Raw genomic sequence first — 21874 nt, 5'->3', positions numbered from 1 at the left:
TAAGATTACTAAAGCAAATAATCTTACCTTCTTCTCACACCATGTGCTCCTTTGACCATGTGTCAGAACAGGACGTCCCACCTTTAAATGGTGCTTGATAGTGAGCACTTCATTACACCAAAGTGTAATATCTAAAAGGATAGTTCACCCTAAAGTCATTATTCTGATGTTGGATATCTCTGTTTTGTTCCACTTGTCAGTTGACAGTTCTCACATGAATGAATTAGGGCATTCACATGAGGACTGTCATTTTGATTGACAACTGGAACACAAATGAGATATTAACTACAGAGAAGAGAGTACAGGCATACTTTTTTGGCGATTATAGGCATTGTGTTCCATGTGTTTTTAATGATCTTGATTTATGACAATGGCATGCATGTGTGTTTTTACTAGGCAAAATGCAAACTGCATTTGGCGGAAACTTTCTGTCAGATCCTAATAAAATGTAGCCTTAAGGCTTGTTCACAGCAACACAAATATTCGTCATGAAAATTCAGTTCAGTGTTTGCATTCAATTTGTCTATTCAGACCAATGTGAAAACAAATGACAGACGGGTTGAGTGAAAATGCAAATTCACTCTGTGACTGTAGTTGGTGCTTATAGAAAAGCAGAAATACCCCCAATTACCCTCATACCCTAAGCAGTGCTGCACAGCTTTCACAGAGAACAAATGAAGGTCAAACAGTATGTACATGCTTTCAAGCAGCCATTCACATTTTGGTATTCACTGCTGTGTTTATCAAACAACACCAAATATAAGATCACATTTATTGCACCAAACATTGTTTTGTGTGAATAGGTCTTTACATGCACAAGTATGCAAACATGGACAGTTTACATTACCTTTAATCATCTTAATCACTATTGTTATTCAGTAGGCATGCCCAAATAAACAAAAACAGTTGGTCATGTTCTCCTTGTGATGAACTGATTTTACATGATTAGCCTGTTAGCTGCTAATCTTCCTTACACAATAGTGATCAGATTCAGCTAATGAAAGCAACGCTATCTGCTATCAGCATGCACACAAGCACAAGACCATCAGCAACACACACCTAAAAGGATGACAAATTCAACCTCATCAGAACTTAAGACTTGAGGTCTTCAACCCTGGACCCACTGTCCTGTGAGTTTAGCTCCAACCCTAATTCAAACACAACTGAACCAGCTAATTAAGCTCTTTGTGATAGCTTGAAAATCACAAGCAGGCATGCTGAAGCAGGTTGGAAATAAACTTTGAAGACCTCTTTCAATAATTATGGCCTACAGTTCATAAATAAGTATCTCATATTGATCAAATTTCTTTTTGAGTTTAAAAACAATGACCAAAAAAACCCAAAAAAACAGTAGTAATAGTGCGTATCTCTCTGTCTAGTTCAGTACACACAACCACAATCATGGGAAAGACTGCTGACTTGACAGTTATCCAGAAGACAATGTTCGTCACCCTCCACAAGGAGGGTAATGTCATTGCTGAAAGGGCTGGCTGTCCGCAGAGAACTGTATCAAAGTTTATTCATGGAAAGTTGACTGGAAGGAAAAAGTGTGGTAGGAAAAGGTACACAAGCAACACGGATGACCGCAGCCTTGAGAAGATTGTCAAGCACAGCCGATTCAAGAACTTGGGAGAGATTCACAAGGAGTGAACTGAATCTGGAGTCAGTGCATCAAGAGCCACGATGCCTTCAGGAAATTGGCTGCACATTCCACATTCCTCATTCATAGTACCAAGCCACTTTGGAACCAGAGACAATATCAAAAGCATCTTACCTGGACTAAGGAGAAAAAACTTGGACTGTTGCTCAATGGTCCAAAGTCTTCTTTTCAGATGAAAGTATATTTTGCATTTTTAATTTAAAAATCAAGGTCCCAGAGTCTAGAATCTAAAGTCCAGTGTGATGTTTCTGCAGTTGGTGATGTTTTGGTGTGCCATGTAATATGCTGGTGTTGGTTTTATCAAGTCCAAAGTCAACCCAGCCATCTACCAGGATATTTTAGAGTACTTAATTCTTCCGTCTGCTATATGGAAATGCCGATTTCCTTTTCCAGCAGCACTTGTGCCCACACCTGCCCACAGTGCCAAACTACTACTAACTGGTTTGCCATCCATGATATTACTGTGCTTGATTGGCCGGTCAACTCGCCTGACCTGAACCACATAGATAATCTATGGGGTATGGTCAAGAGGAAGATGAGAAACACACTATCAAAGCAACCTGGGCTTCAATAACACCTCAGCAGTGCCACGGTCTAATCCAGGGGTGTCTAAATTTGGTCCTGGAGGGCCACTGTCCTGCAGAGTTTAGCTCCAATCCCAGTTTAACACACCTGAACTAGCTAACTAAGGTCTAATTAGGCATACTAGAAACTTTCAGGCAGGTGTGTTGAGGCAAGTTGGAGCTAAACTGGACAGTGGCCCTCCAGGGTTGAGTTTGGAAACCATGGTCTAATCGCTTCTATGCCATGGAGCATTGATGTAGTAATTTGTGCTAAAGGTGCCCTAAAATCCATTTTTGATTGATCTTTGGAAATATTCTATGTTGAGATACTGGATTTTTGATTTTCATGAGTTGTAAGCTGTAATCATCAAATAAAAAAATAAAAAAATAATAATAAAACATAAAGGCTTGAAATATTTAACTTCATGAGTAATTAATCTAGAATATATGAACGTTTCATTTTGTGAATAAAAACAAAAATGTTTTCTATGATAATCTAATTTTTTGAGACGCACCTGTATATACACATCTAAGGACGTTAAGATGCCTAAAAGCAAATGTATGAATGAGTCATTATTGTCTATTTCTGGAAATCCAGAGTAGAGCTCAAAGTTGGCTAGCAGGGTGGGTCCGGGCTGCATTAATCCACATGTATAATGCATGTCACAGTGTCTGGATGTGCTGGTAGCATATGGCCATAATGAGATGGTGGATCCCCAGAACAGCGGGAGACATTAACGACAAGATCCTCTCAGGAACAATGAAAGCATAGCTCACAGCACTACCAACTACAGATGTGCTCGCCCACAAGCGTCCTAATCGTGATCTGAGCTTGCAAATGCAAAGCATCTATCACTGAAAGAATCATACAAGAGCAAACCAAACTTTCAAAGACACCAGGAAATAGAGCGCAAAGTGACTGCACACCTTTGCTGGGACCTTAGTTCTGCCCAGTTTTCTCCATTGCTTTGTTGCTGTTGTTTATATAATTCTTCAATATAGAGCAGGGGTGGCGAATTCTGGTTCTTGAGAGCCACAGTCCAGCAGAGTTTAGCTCCAACCCTGATAAAAACTCACCAGCCTGTAGCTTCCTAGTAACCCTTCAGACTTTGATTAGCTTGTTCAGGTGGGTTTGATTAGGGTTGAAGCAAAACTCAGCAGGACCGTGGCTCTCCAGGACCAACATTCGCCACCCCTGATACAGAGCAATGAGATACAAAATTTGATACAAAGTAAAAGTATTTCAAAATCTAAAAAGACAAATGTACAAGATTGTTAGTTAAAAGGACTGTTCACACACACACACACACACACACACACACACACACACACACACACACAAAAAAAAGGAAGTTCCATCATCATTTTCTCACCCTCATGTATGCTTCCAGACCTGTATGGTTTTCTTTTCTTCTTCTCTTGTAAAACAAAACTATTAACTATAAAACAATCATATGTTTTATTGCAAAATATTCACGTAATGTGAAAGAACAAGCCTTGCCCATCAGGGCCCTGGTTGTGATCTGAGCGTACAAATGCAAAAACCCATCACTAAATGAACCGTATAAGAAACGACCACAACTGACCTACCAGTTAACACAATTGCTGGAATCCCTTATGCTCTGCGGCATGACAAATCCAAATCTGGCTAGTCATTTGAGGAAGAAGAATGGTCAAAAATGGTTTGAAAAAAACAAACAAACAAAACAGATGGAACATGGAATACATGCAAGATGTATGCCTCTCCTGAGGCATAATTTCTAGGTCCTGCGTCAATCTTCACGTCAGGTTTTGACGTATTTCTGTGTCAGCTTCTGCTAAGTAACCCTAGACATCATCTTTGCCTAATGTTATCTGACTGCAGTGCTTTGCATCTGGCTTCTAAAACACTCTGAAGCATTTAGTATGTTTGCATATTTCATCACTCAAATCAAAGCCAATCCAATGCAGGCTGTCGCCAACTAGCATGATATACTTCTTAGCCTATACTAAGAATCAAGAGTGATATTTTCTTTCAATTGCAGGTTTGCAGGGAAGAAATATCAAAATAATGACTTTTTAATTGCTAAATAAATTATTTGAGGCACATTAATTTGATATATTTAATCTCTGAGACAAAACATCAGTAGGGTTCAGAAAGTTTTACTGTTATGTGTGTGAGGAAATCAGTGTAGTGCAGCTTTTATTTCAAACAACATTTCAGAAATGATTTGCACAAAGTGGAAAAAAACAGCCCGAGGCCATCTCCACATCCAGTTAATGCCAACAGAATGTTGACATTATTTTTTAAATGGCACCAAATGATGTGGAAATTTGAGACCATTACTTTAAAGGCACTAAAAGTCCTTCTTTCTCTTTTTTTTTTTTTTTTTTTTTAAATTTTTAGAACAAACCTTTAAATCGATAGTAATAACATAATGTGCTTTAAATCTTCAAAAATAATAAGAAAAAAAAAAAAAGAAAACAAAACATACTTCAGGTATGAGTTTATACTGCAGATATGTCTCATGCAGCTTGGAGGTGTATGGATTTGTCTGCTGGCTTTAGCTGGTTAATGTTGGTTAGCACTGGTTTGTTGCTGATATACCTGGTGGGTCAACAAAACCATGCCACAGTAAAACTACATCAACTTCGATGATGTAACTTTAAATGATAAAACTGCCTTTTTTTTTTTCTTTCTTTCTTTAATTGATGGCCATTTAAATGTGATAAAATGCTGCCACATGTTAATTGGAAATATTTTAAATATATAAAATTAGGAGATCTTGATTTTTTTGGCGAGCTCTTATAAGTTAAAATAGACTTGTATTATTCCCTGTCTGTGGTCTCTCAGTCATTAGTGAAGATTTGGAACAGTGAACATTATTGGTGCCATCAGCCAGTCAGTTTTGTCATGATGTCATTTCCCTCCAGTAATTAGTCACATGCATTTATGGTTCAAATGACTAGCTCCGAAAAAAGAAAGAAAAAATCTAAAACTAAGCAAGAACAAAAAACAATAGATAGCTCTGTCCAAGTACTGTAGTAGTCTTCCTTAAGAAAATGTTATAAATCAGCTTATTTCATGCATATTAATGAAGAGACATAATTTTTGCACAGCAGTCTTATTTGACTTGTTTAAAGGCAATTAAATCAGTCCTAGTCATAGAATTGCTGCTTTGCATTTGTTCAGTGTACTGCCAATGCGACTGGCTGACAGCTGTTTGTGAATGAAAACAAAACAAAACAAACAAAAAAAAAAACTTGCAGGCAAAATGACACTTTTAAAACATAATGATTAATTTACAAAAAGTGTAGCGGTGTGGGAACTTCCTAATTACAACCATATAGACGTTTGAAAAAATGCGAGGAAACAAAATGTCAACTCTACCATTAGCTTTGCAGGTTCATTTATCAACAATTTTTCAATCAACCAAATACCAAAGGATAAAGATGCTGTGCTGTATTAATGTTTGTTCTTTCAGTGTATGATTGGAAAGAAATAAAATTATTTATCGTTTTACACACTTTTGTATGAACTTTTACACATTGATGCATTGATTTGCTCAAAAGTCAATGTTTATCGGTAACTGTGTATCTACCTAGGTGCCACCATGTTATTGCAATGTCAATAGCATCTTGTTCAAATCAGAGTTGTTTCCAAGTTTCCACATAGAAAGTTCAACTTCGAGTAGTGTTCCATTGCAGTTTTCCAGGTTGAAATTTGAATATTCCAACATTCTGAGTAATACATTTCACTTATAATAACTGCTATGGACCTGCTTGTGTGAGTTTGTTATGGGACTAAGTTCTGCTCTTTCAGTGAGCAGTGTGAGAACAACAAAGGACAGGCCTGAATAATCACTTTCTTGGCACATAGTACCTCAGTGCAGCTAAATTACCAATTACAGTCAACAACTTCTATCCATTCCCCAAGAGCTCACAGCACCTTACACACTAACAGCCTGGCTTTAAATAATGCATACATTTAGCTGATGTTTGGGAATTTTGTGTGGTGCTATAAAAAGATTAAGACTTACACAGAATAAATATGTTCATATATCCTCTTTTCACCGAAGACTTGTTGGCATATGTGTCTGAATCTATTTGTGGAAATTCAAATTTAAAGGTGATGTGTATAATTTTAAAATTCCATTTTTCCAGTTTCTCATTCTTGAGTGTCAATTTCTGGCTGAACAAACTGCATTATTTTGGGGCAGGGCTATTTGTTTTTCTGGACAATGTGGGCTGGACAAAAGAAGTGCAGCTTTAATAGTAACTAGTGTTTCTATAATAACAGTCTAACAGTCTTAAGTCAAAAAAGGTAAACTTATATATTCATGCTGCACAAAAGCATTAAAGTCTAAATAAATTGACTGCTTCTCATTGGGGTGCTGATCAACCTGGAGGGGTTTATTTTGCGATAATGACCGGCTGACTGGGACAAAAGTCAATTATACAGTTAAGCGCTCTTTATACAAAATATTTGAGTGCACTCTGTCATGATTGACAAATCAGAATCAAGTTTTCCAGAGAGTGGTGCACTAAGCAGAGTCACAATAGTGAATTGTATGTGTTTGAGGGTTGAGTCTGTGTTAGTTGTTGTTTGTTACGTGTGTTGAGTGTGTGGGGAGCGCTGGTTAATGAGGCCGTACGGTGGATAATGGAGTCGGCCTGCTGTTGTTCTGCAGTTGTAAGAGCTCAGTCCGACCCTGTCCCGCCTTACATCTCCTCTCCTTTCATCAACAGGAATGCCTGCGTTTGCTAAACGAGAGTCTGATTAGTTCCTACAGACTGAGAGCATTTCTTCATCGCTGTTCTCCTCCCTCTCTGAGCCGCTCCATTCTGTCTGTCACCGCTTTTGTTCGCTTGTGGGAAACAGAGTTCTCTAAGCCTTTATTCAGAACAGTGCTGGAACCCAATCAAACGAGAGAGAGAGAGAGAGAAGAGAGAGAAAGAGAGAGAATCGCTGGTCTGATGACTGGCATGTGAAACAGTAAAGTGCAGAGTCTCCAGGCACATTAGAACTAAGAGAAAAAAACAATCACTTCTTTAATATCTTCTCTTTTTTTTCCTCCTACATCTAATCTAAAAACAAATTGAGAGTTTTGCCTAAGTTTCCTACTACCTGTTTTCCTGAGAATAAGATCCAAGCAATCGTACTGGAGATTCAGGAGAGATCGTAACAACCCAGACAGCAACATAGTCTTGCCCAGATCTGACCCACATCTGGTACATGTGGATTATACGTGGACCAGATGTGGGCCGGATCTGTGCCGACACTATGTTGCTGTCAGGGAATGTTAATTTTCATCTACCTGGCCTCCAAGATCAAAACTCTGCTATCCACATTCATTTTATAACTTTATATTCTTACAGTGTCTAGATAATTATTTGCTTCTATTTATTTTCTAATTCATACAAAGTAATTTTAGTAGGAATATCTGAGAAAAAGTTTATACTGGATTGAAACAAGACTTCAATCGAGGTGTGACTTCAAACAAGACTTCAAACAAGAGGTGTGGCCATGGATAGCACATTTGCACCCTCCTTTGCGAATATTTATATGGCTCTCTTTGAAGAGAAATTTGTCTATTCGAATCATGTTTTTTTTCTACTAATATATTGATTTGGAAGAGATATCTTGATGATTGTCTCTTTAAAGGTGATGCTACACAGCTTTATTCCTTTTTTCAATACTTAAATGCTTGCTCAGATTTTTTGATATTTACAATGGATTTTGACCCAAATAAAATTATTTGTGGATAATCAAAGAAGGTAACTACCTCTATACAGATCTTTTTAGAAAACCTACAGCTCGTAACACCTTTCTGAGAGCTGACTCTTATCATTCTTTACCTTTGAAGAACAGCTTAACATATAGTCAAATGTGTCTGATAAAGAGAATTTGCAGCAAACCAGATGATCTTAATAGGAATTTTAATGTTTTAAAAGATTTGTTTCACTGCAGAGGTTATACTGCGGAGCAAATTCAAGCAGCAGAGAAAAAAAAGTGAAGGTCAATCATGTTTGAGTCTGTTAAGTTAGAAAGATAAAAATCAAAAAAAGATTTTCTGTGATTTTTACCACAAAATACACTAAAACTTCAGAACAAATTAAGAAGATAATCAACAAATATTGGCACATTCTGAAAACTGACAAAAGTCTTAAATCTTTTCAGGATCCTCCTCTCACGGTGTTCAGGCACGGATGTAACTTGAAAGATCATCTGGTGAGATCGTATTTACCTCCCCCACCTGTCACAACACAAACGATATTAACACCAATTCCTGAAGGTAATTATCGATGTGGTACATGCAGCCAATGTAGTTATACTTACCGATGTACCTCGTTTAAACATCCGCACACTGGGAAACCTATCCCTATTAAAGGAATAATAAGCTGTAAAACTAAAGCAGTCATTTATCTTATAACATGCCCATGTGGGAAATCATATGTTGGTAAAACAGTTTGCGAGTTGAAAACGCATATTGCTGTGCATCACAGCACAATTCGATGTAGAAACATAAACTATCCATTGGCTGCACATTTTGTTGAGTCTAACCATTCCATTGCCTCTCTACGTTATGTAGGTATCGAGAGAGTTCCCCTACCGAGGAGAGGTGGTGATCTTGATCGTATTTTACTCAAACGTGAAGCCTGTTGGATATACAGTGGGTACGGAAATATTCAGACCCCCTTAAATTATTCACTCTTTGTTATATTGCAGCCATATTGACAAAAAAACACTGAAATATCACATGGTCCTAAGTATTCAGACCCTTTGCTGTGACACTCATATATTTAACTCAGGTGCTGTCCATTTCTTCTGATAATCCTTGAGATGGTTCTACACCTTCATTTGAGACAAGCTGTGTTTGATTATACTGATTGGACTTGATTAGGAAAGCCACACACCTGTCTATATAAGACCTTACAGCTCACAGTGCATGTCAGAGCAAATGAGAATCATGAGGTCAAAGAAACTGCCTGAAGAGCTCAGAGACAGAATTGTGGCAAGGAACAGATCTGGCCAAGGTTACAAAAAAAATTCTGCTGCACTTAAGGTTCCTAAGCGCACAGTGGCCTCCATAATCCTTAAATGGAAGACTTTTGGGATGACCAGAACCCTTCCTAGAGCTGGCCGTCTGGCCAAACTGAGTTATCGGGGGCGAAGAGCCTTGGTGAGAGAGGTAAAGAAGAACCCAAAGATCACTGTGGCTGAGAGATGCAGTCGGGAGATGGGAGAAAGTTGTAGAAAGTCAACCATCACTGCAGCCCTCCACCAGTCGGGGCTTTATGGCAGAGTGGCCCGACGGAAGCCTCTCCTCAGTGCAAGACACATGAAAGCCCGTATGGAGTTTGCTAAAAAACACCTGAAGGACTCCAAGATGGTGAGAAATAAGATTCTCTGGTCTGATGAGACCAAGATAGAACTTTTTGGCCTTAATTCTAAGCGGCATGTGTGGAGAAAACCAGGCACTGCTTATCACCTGTCCAATACGGTCCCAACAGTGAAGCATGGTGGTGGCAGCATCATGCTGTGGGGGTGTTTTTCAGCTGCAAGGACAGGATGACTGGTTGCAATCGAGGGATATCCTGGACAAAAAACTTCTCCAGAGTGCTCAGGACCTAAGACTGGGCCGAAGATTTACCTTCCAACAAGACAATGACACTAAGCACACAGCTAAAATAACGAAGGAGTGGCTTCACAACAACTCTGTGACTGTTCTTGAATGGCCCAGCCAGAGCCCTGACTTAAACCCAATTGAGCATCTCTGGAGAGACCTAAAAATGGCTGTCCACCAAAGTTTACCATCCAACCTGACAGAACTGGAGAAGATCTGCAAGGAGGAATGGCAGAGGATCCCCAAATCCAGGTGTGAAAAACTTGTTGCATCTTTCCCAAAAAGACTCATGGCTGTATTAGATCAAAAGGGTGCTTCTACTAAATACTGAGCAAAGGGTCTGAATACTTAGGACCATGTGATATTTCAGTTTTTCTTTTTTAATAAATCTGCAAAAATGTCAACAATTCTGTGTTTTTCTGTCAATATGGGGTGCTGTGTGTACATTAATGAGGAAAAAAAAATGAACTTAAATGATTTTAGCAAATGGCTGCAATATAACAAAGAGTGAAACATTGAAGGGGGTCTGAATACTTTCCGTACCCACTGTATATCATTATATTAGGCTAATGTAACATTTTACAATCTTTAAATCCAATTAGTCAATTAGAATATTGCCCATTTTTAGACCTTTCATTGCAATGAATTGCTTGCCTTGATGCATCTTTTAACTGTTAAATTGTTCAGGCATGACAAACAAAAAGTACCATGGTATTACTATGGTGTTTGGACATGTACCATGGTATACCCAGTTATTCTTTGAAGTACACAGCTGAAATATTCACAGCTGAAATGTTCATCAATATAAGATAAAACTAAACAGAAATAAGGAATATACTAGGGAAAATGCCTTCCCCCTTGTAAGTGTAAAAAAGTAGAAAAAAAAAAAAAAAGTTGTGTGATGGATAAAATTACTAATGTGTAATAATGCCTATGACATGAATGCATGATCTCTCAACAATCATACTCTCATTATTTTGTCCTTTACATTCAAAATATAATTCCCACAGCTCTGAAATAATGCCAGGGTCCAGTAGAGGGTCACAGCTGTGTCCTTTCATCAGATTACCCTCCAAACAAGAGAAAAGACCCCTCTGATGGGAGCCAAACTACCCAGCGATCAACAGCTCAGAGGAGGGTGTGTGCTGTGTTTGGTTAAACTCGGCCTCATCTTTCATAAACCATGCTTTTATAAAGTTCATCTTGAGCCTGTATGTGAATGTGAAGAGCGTGGAGTCCAGCGTCCAGCACACAACAGAGCTCTTAGGGCTGTTTGCGGCTGGTACTCGCTTTAGCTGGCACAGGGGGTGAAACAGCCTGGCACGGCTGCCCTCTTCTTTCTCTTGCAGGCCATACCCGGCAGGACGCCAGCCTGTGCTAGTGAGGCCACTTGTCTTTTAACAGAAAAGAAGGTTCTCTATCTTCTCCATCATCTGGCAGGGTCAGGCCTCATAGATAGAACAATGGCCGCATACATCCAACCGCAGAAAGCAAACATAGACCGTGCCGGGCAGCGGACACACTTACAAACCATCCCTCATCCAGCTCTTTGTGTGTGCGAGTCCAGCCCGGTGCGGTTGTTGGGATGCCAAAAGGTTTGGATTTTCCCAGGATTGCTGTGCGGTTCGGTGTGAGAGTTTGTGGGCAGGAAGGAATCTGCCCTTTTTCAGTGGCACTCAAAGGAAAACTGTGAAATCGGCTCTGAACTGCAGCGGAGGACAAACAGAAGAGCAGAGGAGACAAACCCAACCCGACTTGACCCAACTTACTGGAGGCTTTTCAGAGCTCTTTGCAGTAGAGAATGACATCACTGTCCCAAACAGCCAACACAAAGACTCAGAAAAAAATGCTCACAACATCACGACCTGAATGTACACGCTGAATTTAGACCAGGCCTCCATAATCCCCTGGTTTCCTCTAGTCCTTATCCTGCTCCAAGTAAGTTTCAAAGTTATTTTGCACATCCTCATGATTAGCCCGAAGAACTCCTCTGAAGAACGTGTTCCCTCTTTTGGTTGCCATGCAACAGCATTTACAGTAGGTGCCATTAGCAAAGATAAATGTGGGTTTTCCACCGGTGGCATATTCATGCACAATGGTTTTTACATGGTAATCCAAGGTACTTCAAAGTATAACATGCTACTACCATGGTACATGCCCAAACTCCAGTAATAGCATGGCACTTTTTGTTTGTCATTCTGTCTAACACTCCGTGAACAATTTAACCGTTAAAAGATGCATCAAACAGGGATGCCATCAGATAGTAATACCAGCATGGTACTGAATGAGTGATATATGTGTGTGTGTGTGTGTATATATATATATATATATATATATATATATATATATATATATATATATATATATATATATATATATATATATATGTATGAAGAGCTCTTTTCCAAATCCATTTTAATAGTTTTCATGAAAATGACATTTTTTTTTACCTAGACCTATACATTTTGTTAATATTCAATTTATCCTGTTAAAATGGTCTATTGGCTCAGTCTGAGCATGTTAAATAATGATTGTTAAATTAAACTTTTTTTGTTTGTTTGTTTCAAAATGCTACAAATCCATCCTTTTTTTCCTTTTTATATAAAAACATCTAGAATCTCAGTATTGATCGGGTAACTATATGTTTTAAACAGTTTACTGAACAGGTTGATCGCCTGATACGATGTCACACACTTGCGCGCACACACACACACATACGAGGCGAGGCGAGCCGAGACACCCTTATATTCAAACAAACCTATATCGGGAACCGAGCCGAGTTGGCACTCCGGACTCCAGCCCCCAGGTGTAGGTCTCACTGGCTCATCCAGGCCATCAAAAGTGTTAATAGAGTTTAAAGCACTCATTTTGAAGACTGAGCAAAAACAAACTCCCTCGCTTCAAAGAACCGCCATGTTAGATTGCATCGAACGCTCACCGAATTCTGATTGGTCGAGAGGACATATCACATTTAAGCTAAAAACAGGTTCTGCGCTTATCCATGGGTTTCATGTGACGTCACTGTATTCTATCGCCGCCATATTTGTGACCGGTCACAGCTGCGCGCTCTGTTTAAGTCTATGGTGACAGCAGCTACAACTAGCAGAGGAAGGCCAACAAAACACTCTCAGAAGGTTCACAACAAATTTACAATATGTCTGGGATATGTGGTGCTGTTAGCCGTTTTAACAGTCGTCAGAACTACACATTTATTTGATCCCAAAGGAGTTAGATCGGCAGAATTATAGGCTTCATTCAGAAGGGACCACACCACTGGCAGCCAAACAGCAACGCACAACATTAATAACTGCTGGGACTGTCATTTACATAAGATTATAATTGTATACAATATTGTATTAAAATATTGTGAATTCTAGTTGCTGTGTTTCGGCGTGTTATTACAGGATGAACAAATTCACGACACGAGCTGACTACATTACTTAGTTCAAGTACATGCGTGCATGATTTTGTGCAAATATAAGTTGTAATTTTATGTCTATCTTGTATAAATATATATGAATTACCCTATATAGGATGTGTTCCTTTGAGTTAATTATCTTAAAGCGCTTCATTTTACGGATGTTCATTCAGCGCGCAGCTCAAATAATCAAAATGAGATGATTTGAGAAAAAAATCTGTTATTGTTCGTGATCCTTATTAATCAAACCATGTGTTGCTGAATATAATACAAGAACAATATAAGAGCTAGTTATTAAAAATAATGTATTATTATTTTTTTTTTTTTAAATATGAAAGTTTTAATATTACTGTAAACATTTTAATGACTTAATCATTGCTGTTTGAGCTGCGCACACTGAAGCTGAAGAGAATAAAAACCCGTAAACAAAGTTAATTAACTCAACGGAACACATCCTATATAGGGTAATTCATATATATTTATACAAGATAGACATAAAATTACAACTTATATTTGCACAAAATCATGCACGCATGTACTTGAACTAAGTAATGTAGTCAGCTCGTGTCGTGAATTTGTTCATCCTGTAATAACACGCCGAAACACAGCAACTAGAATTCACAATATTTTAATACAATATTGTATACAATTATAATCTTATGTAAATGACAGTCCCAGCAGTTATTAATGTTGTGCGTTGCTGTTTGGCTGCCAGTGGTGTGGTCCCTTCTGAATGAAGCCAATAATTCTGCCGATCTAACTCCTTTGGGATCAAATAAATGTGTAGTTCTGACGACTGTTAAAACGGCTAACAGCACCACATATCCCAGACATATTGTAAATTTGTTGTGAACCTTCTGAGAGTGTTTCGTTGGCCTTCCTCTGCTAGTTGTAGCTGCTGTCACCATAGACTTAAACAGAGCGCGCAGCTGTGACCGGTCACAAATATGGCGGCGGACATAGCGGAAGTGACGTCTTTGAAACCCATGGATAGCGGTTTGGAAAGAAACTGCATCTTGCAGTACATTTTAAACAAGGAAATATAGCGATTTGGCATGAAACATTGATGGAGCAGAGAATAGGTTCAGTACACAGCAAAATGGCATGACAAACTCATTTTTTTTTTTTTTTAATTTGGCGTTTATCACGTTTTGGACCATATACCATAGTGCAGTACATCAAGCTACTTCAGAGAATACCATAAAAAAATGTTTGTCCTTGCAAAATTTACCACAACACTCTCAAAAAATAAATAAAAATAAATAAATAATTAAATAAAATAAAAAAGGGGTAGGCCTACTTCAGGGATACAACAACTTGTCACTGAGGCAGTACCCTTAATGAGACAATTTGTACCATTTACCCTGAATTGGTTCATAGTAGTACTACCTAAAGATTGTCTTATTAGTGAGACACCAACCTCCTTGGCTCTACCATTGGTGAAAGCGTAACAGTCATCTTGGATCACATGTGCCTTGATAACCAATCACATTACAGCTTTGATGTCATTGAATTTCCATCAGAGTTGTGCAACAGTCAGTCATTGTTTGCGAAAACCATAGAAATTAATGAGAAGTGGTGTAACCACAATCCTGCCGCAAAATTGTCAGTGACTTCTCTTAAAAAAAAACATCTATTTTTCACTGTAAACTCTAAAAATAAATACATTCAAAACAAATGGAAAACATGATGATTTTCCGATAGCCTGTCAGTTCATTAAGATAAGCCTGTTCCCTCACACAAGCAGTTTATTCAGCATAGTTAAAGGGTTAGTTCACCTAAAAATGAAATGTCTGTCATTAATTAATCACCCTCATGTTGTTTTAAACCCGCAAGACCTTCATTCATCTTCGGAACACAAATTAAGATATTTTTGATGAAATCCGAGAGGCTTTTTATCCTCCATAGTAAGCAACAATACCACATTCGAGGTCCAGAAAAGTAGTAAAGATATTGTTAAAGGTGCCCTAGATTCAAAAATTGAATTTACCTTGGCATAGTTAAATAACAAGAGTTCAGTACATGGAAAAGACATACAGTGAGTCTCAAACTCCATTGTTTCCTCCTTCTTATATAAATCTCATTTGTTTAAACGACCTCCGAAGAACAGGCGAATCTCAACATAACACCGACTGTTACGTAACAGTCGGGGTGTGCGCCCCAATATTTGCATAATGCCAGCCCATGTTCCCAACATTATGAAAGGGATTACACAAAGGCAGCCAGTTAACGTCTGGAGCTGCACACAGCCGAATCATCAGACTAGGTAAGCAAGAACAACAGCGAAAAATGGCAGATGGAGCAATAATAACTGACATAATCCATGATAGCATGATATTTTTACTGATATTTGTAAATTGTCTTTCTAAATGTTTCGTTAGCATGTTGCTAATGTACTGTTAAATGAGGTTAAAGTTACCATTGTTTCTTACTGTATTCATGGAGACAAGAGTCATCGCTATTTTCATTTTTTAAACACTTGCAGTCTGTATAATGCATAAACACAACTTCATTCTTTATAAATCTCTCCAACAGTGTAGCATTCGCCGTTAGCCACGGAGGACAGCCTCAGATTCACTCAGAATAAAACTTTAACATCCAAATAAATACTTTACTCACATAATTCGAAGCATGCATACAGCATGCATGACAAACATCTTGTAAAGATCCATTTGAGGGTTATATTAGCTGTGTGAACTTTGTAAATGCGCTGTAATATAGTCGACAGCTCATGTGGCAGGGAGCACGCGATTTAAGGGGGCGGCGCCGAGTGTAAATCAGTGCATTGTTAATGATGCCCCAAAACAGGCAGTTAAAAAAATTAATTAAAAAAAATCTATAGGGTATTTTGAGCTGAAACTTCACAGACACATTCAGGAGACACCTTAGACTTATATTACATCTTGTGAAAAAGCATTCTTGGGCACCTTTAAAATGGTCAACGTGACTACAGTGGTTCAACCTTAATGTTACGAAGTGATGAGTATACATTTTGTGCACAAAAACAAAACAAAAATAGCAACTTTATTCAACAATTTTGTCTCTCCCCTACAGTCTCCTATGCTGTTTCGGTTACACTGACTGTGCAGTGCTTCCGTGTTCTACGTCAGTATCGACCGACGCTGTTCACATGAGCAGCACATGCGTGTGATGCTGACGCAGGAGCAGGCCAATAATGAGCTGGCTTTCTGACCTTAGGCCTAATCCTGATTTAGGCTAAGCCCTGTCTGTGAAACCGAGCCTTAATGTGATAATTACATTGCTTTTTATGAGGGATCCTCTCGGATTTCATCAAAAAATATCTTAATTTGTGTTCCGAGGATGAACAAAGGTCTTATGGATGTGGAACGAGGTTGAATAATTAATGACAGGAATTTCATTTTTGGGTGAATTAACCCTTTAAGCCTCTCATCTATTGAAATGTGTGACATGCATGCTCTCTTTCATGTCCGTTTCCACAAACTAGAACTGCTGATTACCGATTATGAACAATTATCAACCCAGCTTTCTTACTCAACAATCTCAACTCAGTGTTTGGGTTGAAAAAATAACCCAGTGTTTTTTTTTTTTTTTTTTTTTTTTTTAGTGTACTAATACGCACCTTTTAAAGTACAATTTTTTTTTTTTTTTTTTTTTTTTTTTTTTTTTTTCTCACAGTGAAGGGTGTTGTGGGTGTTGCTATATGGTTGTTATTGTGTTCTGTGTTTTTTTAGCACATTGCTATGTGGTTACTAGGGTATTCTGGGTGGTTGCTAGGTTGTCCTGTGTGGTAATTAGATGCTTACTGGCCAAAGTCAAAGGTTTCCACCCCCTAGTCAATACGATATTCTGGTGTGACTTGTGTTCTTCCTTCAATGAAAGTCTATGGGATTTTAAATCTGTTGTATGGTCAGTCACGCAAAAATTGCAAGTAATAACAATTCTCCTCAACGAACAGCAAGATTTCAGGTATCATTCATTTCTGTAGCACAAATGGTGCAAAACCAGTTAAGTATCAAAAGTTTCTTACAATTAAAGTTTGTTCAAATCCATAATCCTCACAACATTAAAAGTGAGACTTGCTAGCAAGCACCACTACAAAATGTGGAAAGGATAGAATATTAAGTTACAGGCTGTCAGACTGAACAAAAAGTTTGATATGATGTAGCCGACGGTCAAAGATGACACATACAGAAATATAAAAGCAGCAAACAGCAGCGGTTCAGTAATGGATACCAAAAGGCTTCAGGCAAACAGATTATCTAGCCAACAGTTTCCTTAAAAGAGCCCCTACTCAACACTCTACTGAAGTAAACTAAACTGATGCTTTCTCCATGTGCTGCACCACACATACACACACATTCTAATGTCATGCACACAGAGTAGTAATCAATCCTGCTGCCAGTGTGAGAGCAGACGTCTTTCTCAGATCAGCTCTTCTGCTACGCTGCTAACTCTAAATTATGGCTTTGACTTCACAGCCCAGCACGAAGCCTTCCCTCTAAAACTCACTCTCATGCTGTCTGATGAGATAAACACCACAATAACAACCGCAATCAATGCAAACCAGCCTTTGTGCTTTATTTCAAGGCATGAAATCAAAATGGACCCTTTTTACTTTCTTAATACACATTTATTGTGTATTTGTTCATGGTTCATCTGTGGAAATTATGCCAAAAAAAAAAAAAAAAAACGCTGCTTCTGAAAAGACATTTCTTTTCGGCTGACATCACAAATTTCTCTTATTTTTTATAACCCCTACCCTACAATCACATTTGCGAAATATAAAGTTATAATTTTGAGATTGTGGCACCACCATTACCATTTTTAAACTATGAGAATATATTTGAGATTATGGAAGCAAAATGTTTTTTGTGTGCCTTTTTTTGTCTTTTAAAGGCTTTTATTTTGAAAGTTTTATTTTGTGATGTGTGCAAACCCATGTCTGATCATTATGTTCTTTTTATGTTCTTTTGACAGAGAGAGAGAGAGTTATGAGACTAAGCTGTTCATATTTAGCAACACATACACTCTGTGGTCAAAACGTATTTTTAGTGTGAATGTGGGTAGCGTTCAAGGTTCAGAGAATGTTAGCTACATTTCTGAATGCCAGTGTGTATGTTTATGTGATAAAGTTTAAACTCATCAATCCACTCTTTTCCTTCCTCTGAAATGTCTTTGAACTGATCAGAGGAACGGAACACTTAAAGTTAGTTCATCTCGTGTTTTTTCTCTCTGCGGGTCTTATCTGCGGGGCTGTACTTGAGCTGAAGGCATTAAGAAGCTTTACGCTCCACACAGTCTGACCGCAAAAGGTCAGTTTTGCAAATTGGGTTCATTAATCTTTAATAGTACAGCAACTCTACAGAACCTCTTCATCCATGCCTGCAGATTAAAATGAATCACATGCTCAGAAAGATTAGTCTGTTGGGAATTTTCTTGGATAGGATGAAAACTGTCCAGAGTCTGGAACCTTTGGGCTTACTTGAGAAAAAAAAGGGGGAAAAAATAAAACCTGACTGACACACTTTTCTGTTATCTGTTAGAGCTACAGGCTGGGATAGAGGATGCTGACATTTCACTGCTGTGAAATTACAATTATTACCTCAGTATCTACTGTAGTTATAGCCCCATTTTTCTTCAGATGGATTGTTTGACAGCTCTTGTCTCTTTTCCGGACAGGACTGTGAAAAACTGACACTCAACAGCCATGTTCTCCTTCATGCCCCACTGAATGAGATGAAATCGCATCTGTTGCTGTTTCTTAAGGTAAGACAGCAGTAAATTCTCTCAAACGTGGATAGAAGCCACAATAATGAAACATTCTCCAGAATAAATACACCCAGAGGAAAATGTTATCACTCAGAGGCTGGTCTGTCATAGCCCGTGAGACAAAACTGAGTTCTCATTTATGTCGCTGAGGTATTAAATGAGACTTTGTCTCAGATATTGACCCTACAATTCCTTAGGAGAAATAAAAACGGATGCAAATGAGACAAATTGTTGGCATAAAGTTACACTGTGACCATGACAAGCGGCAAAACATTTTGATAGTATCTTGCTTTCGCTCTCCTGTAATGTCTTTTCACTTTCATGTGTAGAGCTGCAAAGTTTGATTCAGTTTTTCAGTTTCGGATCAAAAGAAAACTTTCATTGATTTGTTTCCCTGTGAAGATGTCTGCATGTTTTTTGTAGCAAAATATATAGGAACATACTACTTCTGCTTATTGCCATATCTAACTTAATTTTTTTTTGATTTAGTGATTTTTCTCTAATTTTATTAGTTAAATTTAGTGTATATATATATATATATATATATATATATATATATATTTGTCACCACTTCTGCCTTGTTTTTTTTTTTCTCAATACTGCTCTGATTGCAAAAATAATATTATCTAATTGCAATTTATATATATATATATATATATATATATATATATATATATATATATATATATATATATATAGTGTTCCCTTAAATTGTTTAGTTACTTTAGTTTGTACCTTCAAGCTTAGAACTACTTCATGTACCTTCAAGCTGCTGATTCAAAGGTGTGTGACCAGTACCGGTGATGAGCTAAATCATACTGATGCTCAGACCATGATCTCTGGGTCAGAGCCTCATGACATGGATTCATCCTGCAATTATTTTCGGTATTTTTAATGAGGAGCAGTTCTACACCAGATGGGTCACCTGTTCTTTCAACCATAATGATAGACTTATTAAAGATTTATGATTCATCAAAAACTCATCAACCCCCCTGTGTCTCTGTCTGTCCATCTCCCTTTCAGAAAACCAATAAGTTGTCCAGGGAATGGTCAATCGAGCACCTAGTCAAGAATTACACTGCAAAAAATGCTTTTTCTTACTTAGAGTTTTTGTCTTGTTTCTAGTCCAAATATCTAAAAATTCTTAAATTAAATGTTGCTTACCCCATTGGCAGATTATTTTGCTTGCTTTAAGCAAAAAAAAATATTTTTTTTCTGCAAACAAGACAATCATTTTAAAATGCTTCTTGATTTAAGACTTTTTAGATATTTGGACTGGAAACAAGACAAAAACTCTAAGTAAGAATAGCACTTTTTGCTGTGTACTACAGTATACATAAAAAATAAAACTACAGGTGAACCTATTAAGTCCCATACTGAAACACTAAAATGTGCTTCTGCAGAGAAAGAAGCTAAAGTCTTTGCTTACATCTATATTGTACAGTCTGACATAAAAAATATATACAGTATATCTATTGGTCTTTACTCAAGATCTCACTGAGGTCACGCTGTAGAATCTGACAAAAACAAAACTGCATACTGTGCACCTGGGTTCATGTTTTTCACATTTTGGTTCTGTTGTTTGGTTCCTCACCCTGCACCCCAAAGTCTTTTTTTTTTTTTACATTTCTCTGGAGACAAGCAATGCTACATTGAATATTGGGAACAGTTCCAGAATCCATATGAACCATATACCAGCAGACTGTTGTGGTTATTTGTTGCGTAACTGAGTTTAGACCCAACAAACAAACCTAGCGAATGTCAAAAAAACCTTTGACATGTTGAAACGAGTTGTTTTAGAAATCCAAAATCAGATTCAGGGGCTGTCTACATGATACCATTTTCAACCTAAAACGGAAATCGTTTATACGTTTTGGTCGTTCATTTTCACGACAACCGCGTTTTGGGGGCCTGAAAATGCAAACTTTTGAAAACAGGTTTCAAAGTGCAAGTTTTTGGGGATGGTACCATTATCGTCTCTGTGTAAACTACAAAAACGTGAATTTGTGAAAACAGTGACGTCATGCTCATGTGTATTAAGTGTTTATATAGGCGCGTAGTTAATCATTACAAAGTGAAAACTGCCAACTACTGGCCTGTGATTCATAATAGCCTGCGATTCATGATACAGTGTTTTTTGACATTTTAGCGGATCCATGTTTATGGGGATCGTTTTGACAACGTTGTCGATTGTATGCGGTCTGTAAATTTTTGTTGAGTAAACTTACCCTCAAATAGTAGTACAGCAGTGAGAGCTCCCTCGTGTAGTCCTAGACACAAAGTCCACTGTGTGCAAACCCTGATCAGAACTGTCAAATGCAGAACAGCAGCAAGCAGTCAGACAGCTGCAGCTTCATATTTAATGACACATCTGCTCCAGAACGCCAGTTGCAATCACAGACACATTTGAGACACTTGACAGGGTGTTGATACTCATCAAGAATGAGCAATTACGGAAAACATTTATTGGCTATCGGCAAACCTCTTGAACAGCCTCTGTAATCTGCTGAGTTTGAAAGTGAGAGTGCTGGATTGACGCTTGGATGGGTTTTATATGCAGTCAGCCCTGCTGAATACAGCTGTCCACTTCCCACCCACCAGCTCAAATTTGAGATTTTATATTCCATTCCTAGCAGCATTAATGATGCCATCATTACAGCCAGTAACAGTGAAGCATTAATGGCGAATTATCGGTTCTCTGAGCAGACCCAAATAGAGTTAGCACAAACCTGCCATAAACCTACTCGGCAGTGAAACCGGACAGCACTTGAAGGTCCTGAAGTTCACTGAAGCAGTGCAGATATTGACCAGAGCAGCTAATTTTAACCTTTACTGCCTCTGTAGTCACAGGACCATCTTTTGGCTCAAAGTCTCA

At 38.1% G+C, this 21874-nt stretch overlaps 1 protein-coding gene and 1 long non-coding RNA gene across 2 annotated transcripts in view; one reads left to right on the top strand and one right to left on the bottom strand.

Annotated features, from left to right (window-relative positions):
• sema6dl (sema domain, transmembrane domain (TM), and cytoplasmic domain, (semaphorin) 6D, like) overlaps positions 1-21874 on the top strand; it is a 144761-nt gene that overhangs the window by 34351 nt on the left and 88536 nt on the right. Inside the window, exon 2 of the mRNA XM_048167922.1 lies at positions 18910-18996. The gene's annotated coding sequence lies outside the window, so the exon portion shown is untranslated. The remainder of the gene's footprint in view (positions 1-18909; positions 18997-21874) is intronic.
• LOC125253802 lies at positions 8142-12798 on the bottom strand. The gene is made up of 3 exons (XR_007181545.1): positions 12589-12798; positions 8543-8585; positions 8142-8459 (listed from the first exon to the last, which is right to left on the bottom strand). It is a non-coding gene; the product is annotated as an uncharacterized LOC125253802 (long non-coding RNA).

This window comes from Megalobrama amblycephala, linkage group LG19 (assembly GCF_018812025.1).
Source record: "Megalobrama amblycephala isolate DHTTF-2021 linkage group LG19, ASM1881202v1, whole genome shotgun sequence".
In the NCBI taxonomy this organism is placed as follows: Eukaryota; Metazoa; Chordata; class Actinopteri; order Cypriniformes; family Xenocyprididae; genus Megalobrama; species Megalobrama amblycephala.
This window is presented reverse-complemented; position numbering and strand designations above follow the sequence as displayed.